Below are 13,421 nucleotides of genomic sequence, written 5' to 3'. Positions count from 1 at the left end.
GGGGACAATCCACAGGGGAAGTCGGTTCACTGTCCCTTTGTGTGTGACAGAGAGCATGGCTCTGCTGAGAACTGGTACGATTTCTTTGGTATAGGTCCTTAGTGTGGTGTCGACCCTTGTGCGTTTTGGTCTCTCTTTTATGCGGCCACAGTTGTTCAAATTGTTGAGCGCCCATGAGAGACTGACTCGCTCCCGTATCCAGCTCCATGTTGACAGATATCACGTTGAGTAGGACCCTCATCATTATAGGAGGCATCCTGTTGTAGGAGCATCGGCCATTGATCGTGTTGACCTCCTGTACATCGGTGTCCCGGGTACTGTCCCCACCATCTTCTAGTCCGCTTTCCAACCCATCCGATTCGTATACTAGCCGAGCTGCCGTTTTTTTGCACATGCGGGCCAAATGCCCTGTATATTCACAATTTCTGCAAACAGCCTGCTGAAATCAACATCCCCTTGACGAGTGCCCACCCCCACACCTCCAGCACAGACCTGTTCCATTGTTTAAAGAGTTTCCAAAGAATGAACTGCGTCTGGCTGATCTCTCTTGAGCTTCTCTCAGTTTGTAGTTGATTGCTCGCATTGTGGGTTGATGAGGTGTGAATGGCCATTCCTGTGGCCCTTGATGGCTTCTGCCTGCTGTCGAGAACCTGTTCTCCCGGTTTTGTCTGTGTGTGGGGGTAGCAGCTTGTTTAGTGCTGTGAACGTCTTGTTCCAATATTTCGTTAGTTGTCGTGCCTGCATTGTAAATTAACCTCGTTTCTTCTTTCCCTGCCAAGAATGTCTGTGCAACCAGTGCTGCTGCCTCTAAGGTCAGGTTCTTGGTCTCTATGAGCTTTTGGAATATGCCTGCGTGGCCTATTCTTTCAATGAAAAAGTCTCTCAGCATTTCTCTCCTCAGTTCATCGGAGAACTCACATAAACTAGCCAACCTCCGAAGTTCTGCCACGAAGTCGGGTAAGCTCTGGCCCACACAGCATCTGTAGTTGTAGAACCTGTGTCTGGCCATGTGTAGGCTGCTCACTGGCTTCAGGTGGTCTCTTACCAGTGTGCTCAATTCTTCAAACGACTTGCTTGCTGGTTTCTCAGGTGCCAACAGATTCTTCATTAAAGCGTATGTTTTCGAGCCACAGCTGGTTAAGAGATGGGCTCTTCTCTTGTCTGCCTTATCGTTGCCTAACCAGTCTTTGGTTACAAAGCTTTGCTTGAGCCTTTCTATAAAGTCCTCCCAATTGTCTCCCGCATTGTACTTTTCATCTGATCCGTTGTTCGCCATTCTGTGGATTCTGTAATCCCGTAACCCGTCGCCACTGTAAAGTCCTGTCCCCTCAGTACAGATTCACACAAGGCATGTAGTGAAGTCAAGGTCACTCTGGACCTGCACCTTTATTTCACAGCTCTGGAATGCTGCACTTGCCTGAGACCTACCCTTATATACCTGTCTCTTGCAAGTGCACCCCTGGTGGTAAGGTATGCTGATGGTTACAGGTTATATCTTATTACAGTCATGTATGGCAGGTTAGGATACAGTTATATATAATAATGTAAGATACATGACAGACGAGAATGGAGAACTGGTTGGCAGACAGGAAGCAGAGAGTAGGGATAAACGGGTCCTTCTCAGAATGGCAGGCAGTGACTCTTGGGGTGCCGCAGGGCTCAGTGCTGGGACCCCAGCTATTTACAATATATTTCAATGATTTATATGAAGGAAATGAGTGCAATATCTCCAAGTTTGCAGATGCCACTAAGCTGGGTGGTGGTGTGAGTTGTGAGGAGGATGCTAAGAGGCTGCAGGGTGACTTGGACAGATTAGGTGAGTGGACAAATCCATGGCAGATGCAGTATAATGTGGATAAATGTGAGGTTATCCACTTTGGTGGCAAAAATACGAAGACAGAATATTATCTGAATGGCGGCAGATTAGGAAAGGGGGAGGTACAACGAGACCTGGGTGTCATGGTACATCAGTCATTGAAAGATGGCATGCAGGTATAGCAGGCGCTGAAGCAGGCAAATGGCATGTTGTCCTTCTTAGCTAGGGGATTTGAGTATAGGAGCAGGGAGGTCTTAATGCAGTTGTACAGGGCATTGGTGAGGCCTCACCTGGAATATTGTGTTCAGATATGATCTCCTAATCTGAGGTAGGTCATTCTTGCTACTGAGGTAGTGCAGCAAAGGTTCACCAGATGGATTCCCGGGATGGCAGGACTAACATATGAGGAGAGACTGGATCGAATGGCCCTGTATTCACTGGAGTTAAGAAGAATGAGAGGCGATCTCTTGGAACATATAAAATTCTGATGGGACTGGACAGGTTAGATGCAGGAAGAATGTTCCCGATGTTGGGGAAGTCCAGAATCAGGGATCACAGTCTAAGGATAATGGGTAAGCCATTTAGGACTGAGATGAGGAGAAACTTCTTCACTCAGAGAGTTGTTAACCTCTGGAATTCTCTACCGCAGAGAGTTGTTGATGCCAGTTCATTCGATATATTCAAGAGGGAGTTAGATATGGCCCTGACAGTTGAAGGGATCAAGGGGTATGGAGAGATAGCAGGAAAGGGGTACTGAGGTGAATGATCAGCCATGATCTTATTGAATGGTGGTGCAGGCTCGAAGGGCCAAATGGCCTGCTCCTGCACCGATTTTCTATGTTTCTATGTTTCAATTCTCCCTTCAACTTTATCTCATTTTTCAGGTGGTCCAGCTGACCTCCCCTTTAAGAACATAAGAACATAAGAAATAGGAACAGGAGTAGGCCATACGGCCCCTCGAGCCTACTCCACCATTCAATAAGATCATGGCTGATCTGATCATGGACTCAGCTCCACTTCCCCACCCACTCCCCATATCCCCTTATCCCTTTATCGTTTAAGAAACTATCTATTTCTGTCTTAAATTCCACAGCTCTCTGAGGCAGCAAATTCCACAGATTTACAATCCTCAGAGAAGAAATTTCTCCTCATCATTTTTTTAAATGGGCAGCCCCTTATTCTAAGATCATGCTCTCTAGTTCTAGTTTCCCCCATCAGTGGAAACATCCTCTCTGCATCCACCTTGTCAAGCCCCCTCATAATCTTATACGTTTCGATAAGATCACCTCTCAATCTTCTGAATTCCAATGAGTAGAGGCCCAACCTACTCAACCTTTCCTCATAAGCCAACCCCCTCATCCCCGGAATCAACCTAGTGAACCTTCTCTGAACTGCCTCCAAAGCAAGTATATCCTTTTGTAAATATAGAAACCAAAACTGCACGCAGTATTCCAGTTGTGACTTCACTAATACCCTGTATAGCTGTAGCAAGATGTCCCTGCTTTTATACTCCATCCCCTTTGCAATAAAGGCGAAGATTCCATTGGCCTTCCTGATCACTTGCTGTACCTGCCTACTATCCTTTTGTGTTTCATGCACAAGTACCCCCAGGTCCCGTTGTACTGCAGCACTTTGCAATTTTTCTCCATTTAAATAATAACTTGCTCTTTGATTTTTTTCTGCCAAAGTTCACGACCTCACACTTTCCAACATTATACTCCATCTGCCAAATTTTTGCCCACTCACTTAGCCTGTCTATGTCCTTTTGCAGATTTTTTGTGTCCTCCTCACACATTGATTTTCCTCCCATCTTTGTATCGTCAACAGACTTGGCTACGTTACACTCGGTCCCTTCCTCCAAGTCATTAATATAGATTGTAAATAGTTGGCATCCCAGCACTAGGCACTCGGTTTCCTAATGCCAGAACTTCATTACTCCTTCTACCACCGCGTAACACCCTTCAGTGCGTCCTTCAGCGCTCCACTCCCCTCTTGGGGTGTTCGTAGTGAATATCCAGGTTGGAGGCGGTAAACATCGCCCGGCACTAAAATTAGCGCCCAGCTGGTGTCAATGCCTCAAACCAAGCTATAATGAACTTTTAGCCCTGAGACTTTTATTTTCAACACTTTGCATTCTTGGACAGATTTATGTACATCTTTGGAAATGGCTTAGTAATTTGCAGTGATTGGTTCGACATAATAGTACCCTCCGCTGTGATGATAAGTGTGAAAGTAATGGCTTGGGCATTGTCGGGATGCTTTATGTGGTGGTGGTGCTAACCTGGCATATCATGTGGCAGCCAGGGTGCATAGCATGAAGTGAAGTAAATATGGCCATGGTGAGGCCATCTGTGATCTCCTGGGCAGAAATGTGGTCAGCTGCTGAGGCCCACTGTCCTGTGCAGCATCAGGTGATTATGCAAAAGTTTGGTTGAGTTGTTATTGGTGCTGCTGGTGTGCCTGGTGCTGCAATTTTGGGGATGATCGTGGTGGGATTCTGAGGACCAAGGTGAGATGTTTTTCAAAGGAATTGATACTGCTGGAATAGATGGCAGCTGAAGTTGAGATGACAGAAGCGATCTGTCAAAGGTGAGAGAGGTTGCTCCAAGAAGGTGACACTAGATGGAGTCCTACTTGAAGATGGCAAAATTAGGATCATTTGCACCTCCCGTTAGCGCCCCCGGGTGGCAAATGAGTTTTTGCCTGGGCGCAGCGAGAACATGCCTGCCACTAAATTGGGCGGGGGTTGTACACATCATGCCATTACCACCCCGGAAGCTAAATTCGTTCTTGCCCCCTCTGTTCCCATCTGGCGCTGACAATTACCACGACAGCTATTGTGTTTCAGTCGGGAGTCGGCTGGAGGAGTGCTATTTAAAGGCGCCATCTTTGGCAACATTTTTAGTCGGCCAATAATGGTTGTTGCTTCCTTCCAGATAGGCAGACAGATGTTTTGAAAGGTTTCAGTGGTTCCCAGTTGAAGGAGTGTTCTGGCTGTTAAACATTTGTGACTTTCATTGAGGGCAGATTTGAAAGTCCAACATTTATATAATTTTGTGGCGGCTATGTTGACACTTGACCTCCTGCTCCGACGTCACCATTGGAGGAAACTTAGGCAGAGATAGAGACAGCAAAATGTGGCCAGAGGGAATAGGGCCAACATGGCTGTCAACAGGAGACCTTATCCTCCCAGCGTATTCTGGTAGCAGTTCTGCTACATCAATTTCACCGAGGAATAGTGTGTTCAAAGGCTACGCTTCAGCAAGGACATTGTCACAGAACTCTGCCACCTCCTGCAACCAGACCTCGAGCCTCAGACTAGTGTGAAGACGGCTCTCTCAGTGGCAGTCAACGACACCATCTGCTCAATTTCTACGCCAGCATATCCTTCCAGGAAACATCTCTCAGTTTGCCATTCATTGCTGCATTCACGAGGTCACAGATGCTTTGTACAGAAGCAGAAGGGAATACATTTCCTTCCCCATGACCAGAGAGAAGCAGCTGAAGTGGCATGTGGCTTTGCCAGGATAGCGAGTGTCATATATTCTACATGGCTGCTGTTGGTACTATCTCTAGGTGTGCCACTAGCGGGCACAGCAGTGGGAGACTCATAGGTTACCTGTACAGGTGTGCCTGACCTAGTATAAAAGGCAGGCCACCAGGTGTGATCCTCACTCTGGAGTTAACTAATAAAGGACTAAGGTCACTACAGTTCAAGTACAACACACTGCCTCATGGAGTCATTGTTAGAGCATCTAAGGACACAACAACTGGCGACGAGATTACGAAATTTCACGCGGAAATGGCTACCCTTGATACGTTGCAGCAGTTCGCCAATGGTGAGGATTGGGACGCCTTTGTGGAGAGGATAAAACATTTCTTCACAGCAAACGACCTGGCAGGAGATGACCCGGCCGTTCTAGTTGATAAGCGCCGTGCTATCCTGCTAACCAGTTGTGGGCCCAACGTCTATGGCCTCGTCAGGAACTTGCTGGCACCAGCGAAGACAATGACCAAGTCGTACAAGGAGCTCGTAACCCTGATCCAGGAGCAACTCAAGCCCAAGGAGAGCATCCTCAAAGCCAGACACCGGTTCTAAATCCACCGACGGCCCGAAGGCCAGGTAGTCGCAAAGTACGCCGCAGACCTCAGGAGGCTTGCGGCACTGTGCGAGTTCAGCACCTACCTCAACGAAGTGCTGTGGGACATTTTTGTCATTAGAGGGCCTTCTTCACAAGCTACGGTGGATACCACAGTCACATTGCAGAAGGCCATCTCTGTGAGCCAGTCATTCATGACCTCGACCTGCGACCCTAGGCAGATATCTCACCCTCAGGACTCAAACCCGTCAGGTATTGTGCACAGAGTTGCGTCGTTCAGGGGCTGAACTGTAGAGCATGAATCCTCTCAGGCAAGAGAGAAAAGGCCCCCGAGTCCCTTAACTCAGAGTCTGTCGAGGGGGGCCTAATCGAGTAGTAACATGCTGGCGTTGCGGAAGGAATCACAGGGCTCACCAGTGTCATTTTAGAGACTATGTTTGCAAAGGCAGAGACTATGTCCGCAGATGGCCATGAATCCAGCGTGGATTATGAATTGTTAGACAGAGAGGCAGCCCAGTCCCACGGGGAGGTACATAGCATGTTTACCTGCACCACCGAGTGTTCCCTGCTGAAGATGGAAGTTGAGATAGAGGGAAGTTCAGTCTTCATGGAAGTGGACACAGGGGCGAGCCAGTCAGTGGTGAATCAAGAAGCCTTTGAGAGGCTATAGGACAATCCGGCTGAACGATCCGAGCTGGCCCCGGTTCAGGCAAAGCTGCACACCTACATCAATGAAATCATCCCAGTCATTGGTAGTGTGAATGTAAAGATACTCCATGATGGCGCGGTGCACAAGTTACCTCTGTGGATTGTTGCAGGTGATGGACCAACGCTGCTCGGCAGAAAGTGGATGGAGAAGATCCATTGGAAGTGGGAAGACTTCACCCCTCCAGCGATCGACGTCCTCTGCACTCAGAGGCAAAGCAAGCCCTCACCTGAGGTTGGACCCGGCACCGGAGAGCAGACCAGCATGGCACCCGAGACGCAGACCGCTCAGCACGACTGCATGGAGATGATCCAGCTGAGACGGCCCGAACGCACCTTCCAGGCTCCAATGGCAGGACTCAGGAGGAAGAAAATTGGATCCAGAAGCGACTTCCCAACTGCGGAGGCAGAACCCGGGGAGAAGAGGATCACCGCAGTCGACATTGTAGACGAAAGAAAGATGACGCCCGAACCACAATGCACTGAAGACAAAGATGGCCGCGGCCAGACCGTGAGGTGCAGCGCTGATGGAGCAACACGTGGCACCAAACGGAGAAGCGGATTGGGGTAAAGCAAGCAAGGCTCTCTTAAAGAAGGCCTGCAACTCACTACAATTAAAGGGACAGGTCCACACATTTAAGCAATGTAACAGTAATTGTAAGCTAGAGACAAAAGGTGCAACGGATTATGTTAAGTGTGTAACTGATCATGTAAAATGTGTAACTGATAGTCGGAATTGTATACATGCAACCAGCGAAGAAAAGTCGCGCGATTATGTACAATGTGTGATTGATGATCTGAACTGTGCTTATGTAACCAGCGAGGAAAAGGCGTCCGATCATGATCGGACCCTTAGAGTGCCCATCATAAGTAAGGAAAAGCTGTGCAAGGCTAGATTCCCACTGCACGCAATCAATGCAGTGGGCAGACACCGATCGGGTGCACACAGGTCCAGCGAGCTACCCAATGCTGTAGCCTGCCTCCCGGGGACCAGAGTCATGCACCACGAAGTGTGGCCACAAGCAGCCAACACACACAAGCTGCGGAGCAAGCGACCTCAGCAGGGCAACGGCAATGGTATTGATACGATGTCCTGGGTCGGCTCCACCTCTCAGGCAGCCGATGACACCAACTCCCACGAGCCTGAAGATGAAAACTGCACCAAGACCATAGCCCTAGATGTAGGGTCACCTGCCACTGTTCCCCCAGAAACAAGCACCAGCCAGGATCTCAAACCAAACCAAACGATGCTCAGGCCAGCGAGTCACAGTTCCCTGTGCATTTCTAGACATCAGCTCCTCAGGGAGCAGCTGTGACCCAGGGCATAAAGAAAGGACAGGGATGTCACAGACATCTGTGAACCTGCCTAACGCTAGGGACCACGGCAACAGCCCTGAGAGCAGGCTACGTGAGCCAACCGGGTTCCCACTGCCAGCACCGGGCACTGAGCCACCACCAGACTGTAGATACACAACTCAGCAGCTCTGGAACTAGCTTGTTCTCACGCACCAGTCACCGCATCCACACGGCATCTAACTTACTTGTCGCACCACGGAACCACAAAATAATTGCAAAACCCACTTACCTGAACTTGAATGTACATGAATGTCAGGAGCCCCCGCCACATCTGTGTGGGGGGGTGGGGGGGAGAATATGGTGGTTAAGAACGCATACACACAAACAGCAACCACCAGCACGCTACTGCACCAACTACCCACCCAAGGTCGAGCTGACCTGCCAGAGGTCAACCAGACAAAACCCACATAGAGCTAAGCCCAGAGCATAGTCAATGCAGAGGTGATTTGCACTGAGGGTTCAGGGGGGAGTGATGTCATGTATTCTACATGACTGCTGTTGGTACTATCTCTAGGTGTGCCACCAGAGGGCACAGCAGTGGGAGACTCATAGGTTACCTGTACAAGTGTGCCTGGCCTAATATAAAAGGCAGGACACCAGGTGTGATCCTCACTCTGGAGTTAACTAATAAAGTACTGAGGTCACTACAGTTCAAGTACAACACACTGCCTTGTGGAGTCATTGTTAGAGCATCTAAGGACACAACAGCGGGCTTCCCCATTGAGTGTACCCACATTGCTTTGCGGGCACCGCATAACAATCCAGAGGTATTCCATAACATCAAAGGCTACCACTCACTGAATGTGCAGTTGGTGTGCGACCACACACGCTGAATTCTCATCGTGAATGCCCGCTATCCTGGCAGCAGTCACAATGCTTTCACCTTGTGCCAGAACGTTGTGCCAGCTCTCTTCCAGCCACCACATGAAGCTCGTGGCTGGCTGGTCAGAGACTTGGGCTATCTGCTCTCTGCCTGCCTCTGACTCCCCTTCGCAACCACAACACTCCTGCCGAGCACTCATATAATGAGACATGCTGTCACCAGGAACATCATTGAGCAGACTATCAGAATGCTCAAGCACTGGTTCTGCTGCCTTGACCACTCGGGAAGAGTCCTCCAGTACTCGGCTGAGCGGATCTCCATTTTTGCTGTCGTCTGCTGCATGCTGTACAACTTGGCCATCATGAGGGCGCAGCCAATACCACCAGGCATAGCTCCACCATTTCAGGAGGAGGAAGAGGAGGAGGAGGAGGAAGACAAGGAAGAGCAGGAGCAGCAACACCAACGATGGAGGAGGCAGCCACTCAATTAGCATTCTGCAGAGGTGGTCTCAGACGTCAATTCCAGTGAATTCCAGCCCACTTCCTGGCTGCTCTGGATGTCCCCATCACCACATCAATTTCCCCTTCCTTACCACAGCCCCAAAACTGAAATGAGAGACACCACCAAATGTGCAACATTCCAATTAAAAATTGGCTGGTGGAAGGCTGCTGAGTGTCAGAACCAAAGACTACAGATGGCCTTGCAGTATGCTCTCGACCAGCTCTGGGCCTGGAAGGCCCAGCTGTAGACTGCATCACCTCAGGCTGGGCGACGACAGTCTGGGCTGGCTGAATGACAGGTAGCAACAACTGCAATGGCGTAGTGGCAGTGGTGGGCTCGGGAATGCTGTCATCCTGAGAGAGGACAGAAGGTTCCTGCTCCACTGACCCACTGCCACTCCCCCAGGGCAGTACCTCAGCATCCCCATTAATCTGCTAGGTGGGGGGGTGGGCTCAGGTACAGCTGGTCAACTACTTGCTGATTATCTGAAAGCATAAATGGTACAAGACCCGAGTTAAAGTGAGGGCAGGGGGGCAGGAATGAAGCAAGAAATGCAGACAGTATCAGGAGCTGGAAAGTGATAAAGCCTTCTGGTGTGAGGGGAATGTGGAATGAGAAAAGGAGAGGGGATGAAGATATTGTTGTTGCCCCCAGTGGAGCCGACATCACTGACGGCCACGGCACCCACCACCTGCTGCCCAATGAGCCGCTGCACTCACTCCTCCAGGTCGGACAACTCCTGCAGCTGAGATTCATCCCCGCCTGTCCTCTGTGGCTCCCTCCGATTATCTGCTATCTTGTCCTGCAAAAGAAAGGAATTTGTGTGAGTAAGAGTCCAGTTATGTGTGTGGGAGATATGCCTGCCGTCATTGAATAGCAGTGAATGTAGGCACGGTGTAGCCCAATTCTACTTTCATTGACTGCAATGAAAAGCCATACTAGGCAGGGTATAAAACGGGCAGCTGATCCACTACCGCCAATTTTGTGCCCTGTCGAAGTTGAATATTACTCACCTAGGCTGGAATGGAGATTATTAGGTCAAACAATAAATTACTTCTAAGATTTTTTCTCATCTATGGGCAAATTCAAACATCCCAGTATTTTGCAGGGAAGTTAATTCCGCACAATTAGTTGTTTACATGGAAAAAAAATCAAATCTCTGTGCTGTACTATTTTACCTAGACATTCACAGTCAAATAATAAAATTGACCCATAAGTTAAAATAAAAAAATAATTAATTTGTGCACATATTTACATTCTCCATGGAGGTGATGACCAGGTACTGACTATAACAAGTGAAAGATCCACAGTTCTAGCATTACACCCAGGTGGCAAGTTGAAAACCTACCCTTATCAGTCCACATGTTTGCACATAAAACCCTACAGCATTATCTCTGATATTGGCATAATGCATTTACTAAGAACCTGGGCAACATTATGTACTGATATAGCTGCTGCAAAATAGGTCAGATAAATGTGTTTTTAATAACAGAGCTTGATAGAGCCAGTCCTCAGATACACGTGATAAAATTGCTCTGAAGATGATTAGATGTTCATCTGAAATTCTGTTATCCAATATTTTAACAAAGACATTAACCCATTTACAATAAATGAAGTAGATAAAAGAAGCAATGTGATTTCACTCCACCACTGTTTTAGTTTGTGTTTTATTTATGGTGCAGAAATACACAGAATAAAGTGGTACTGAGTGTGCTGTGAATAGCAGGCATCATTAAATTAGGTGCACAAAAAATGAAATGTTGTAACTCTATATTTTCACAGAAAGGAAGAATTAAGAAGATGCCTCGATAATGTGTCTGATGATGCCACTTACCAAAATGCCTCAAATGTCAAGGCCATACATTGCCAGGAAATTCTGCAGACTAAACTTACCATCTGATGAAACACTCTTGAACAAAGTTTCTCAGTAATTATGTTTGTAAATTCCTTCCGCTGGTAGCTTACCTCATTGCTAAACCTAAATTAAGGGACTTACTGGAAACCACTGAAATTTAGAAGTCATTTACTGAATTTGAAATGTTTCAAAGTGATAATTAAGAATAATCATTGAATTCATGACTGAGTAATCAGATTTACTCACGATATCTGCATTTTGCCCAATTCAGATCATTTCATATTGAGTGTTTAGTGTATTTTTATATGTGCACCACCTCTTTATTTCACCCTATCACAGAGTGCAATGGTTAGCTGCTCATGTCTGTGGCTGGGACCACCGTAAAACCATTTTATTTCTAATTTCCTGGCAGTTTGGTGGTGGCTGTTTATCTGCATCATGCTTTTAATAACAATACTCCTGTGAAGCACCTTGGGATATTTTACTATGTTAAAGATGCTATATAAATACAAGTTGTTGTATTATGCTTTCTGGTAGTCTATGTAACTGTTAGACATCTGCGGGAGGGATACATGCCTTATACTTGTTGCCAACTAACTTTAGGGCTGATTTTAACTTAGGGAGGGAATCGGGATGCAGGGACCGAAGTGGGCAGCGAACCGCCCAGCCCCCTGAACCATGATGCCTGGAAATGTTGACTCCCAGGCCTCATTTACATGCTCCACATCTGACTCCTGCGCAAAGCTGGTGGGAATGATGTCACTGCTGGCAAGTGGGAGTCAAAATTCATGGGGTATTCAGATCATCTGAGGAACAAAGGAGTGATGGTGATGGTGGAATTCTCTGCCCCAGAGATTGTGGATGCTGAGGCTCTGAATATATTCAAGGCTGAGATAGATAGATTTTTGGAGTCTAGGGGAATCAAGGGATATGGCGATCGGGCGGGAAAGCGCAGTTAAGGTCAATGATCAGCCATGATCTTATTAAATGGCGGAGCAGGCTCAAGGGGCTTTAGGGCCTACTCCTGCTCCTATTTCTTATGTTCTTATGTTCTTATGACAGCAGCAGCGATCAGGAGATGTGGGCCAAAGATCTGACTGTAAATCGTGCTGGGCCTTAATGATAATGTGCAGTATGTTTCATATGTAACATATGAAAATTCATCCATATTCAGCATAATGAATAGAATTTTGGGCCCAAGTTTTGGGTGGGGTTGCTCCTAATTTTTTGAAGCAACTAGTTTAGTTTGGAGTATCTTAGAAATCGCAAATCTCGGCATTTAGTTTGCTTCAGTTCCAGTGAGGTAGTTTAGTTTCATTTTAGTTCAGTTTTTTTTTCAAAAGGAGGCGTTACCAGCCACTTATTCCTGTTTTGCGAGTTTAGGCAGCGAAAAGTTACTCCAAGCTAACTTAGAACGGAGTAATTGTCGACTTTTGTACACTCAGAAAAACCTTGCGTACACTTTAGAATTAGGCGCAGGTAGCCAGAGATGGGGGGGGGGGGAAGGGAAGTTAGAGGGAAGTTAAGGGATTTTTCAAAGCATTACACACTTCACTTTTAAAAATAAAGAACCATCATCAATAATAAATGATAAATAAATCAATAAATCAATAAATAAAAAATAAAAATCATTCAATAAATCAATAAAAAAAAAATAAAAAGTTCCTACCTCACCTACCCATTCGGGAGCACCGGGAGCCCAGCCAGGGCTAGAGGCTGCATGCTACAGGCTGGAAATCGTCATTCTGCCCGCTCCAGGAGCCCATTTGGCCAGAACTAGGGGCTGCATGCCGCAGGCTGGAAATCGGCATTCTGCCCGCTCCAGGAGCCCATTTGGCCAGACCTAGGGGCTGCATGCCGCAGGCTGGAAATCGGCACTTTGCCTGCTCCAGGAGCCCATTTGGCCAGGGTTGGGGCTGCGTGCTTCGTGCCCCTCCCAAACAGCCAGCAGCACACGCACACAGAATTTGGGGGCCAGGAGCTACTGCGCATGCGCGGACTCCACTGCGCGTGCGCGCAGTTGCTGCCACTCTTTTTGGCCCAGGGCCCCCCTGCTGTTGTGCTGCATCACGCTGACTGCTGAACATAGAAACATAGAAACATAGAAAATAGGTGCAGGAGTAGGCCATTCGGCCCTTCTAGCCTGCACTGCCATTCAATGAGTTCATGGCTGAACATGCAACTTCAGTACCCCATTCCTGCTTTCTCACCATACCCCTTGATTCCCCTAGTAGTAAGGACTTCATCTAACTCCTTTTTGAATAT

This window comes from Pristiophorus japonicus, chromosome 11 (genome assembly GCF_044704955.1).
Source record: "Pristiophorus japonicus isolate sPriJap1 chromosome 11, sPriJap1.hap1, whole genome shotgun sequence".
Lineage (NCBI taxonomy): Eukaryota > Metazoa > Chordata > Chondrichthyes > Pristiophoridae > Pristiophorus > Pristiophorus japonicus.
This window is presented reverse-complemented; position numbering follows the sequence as displayed.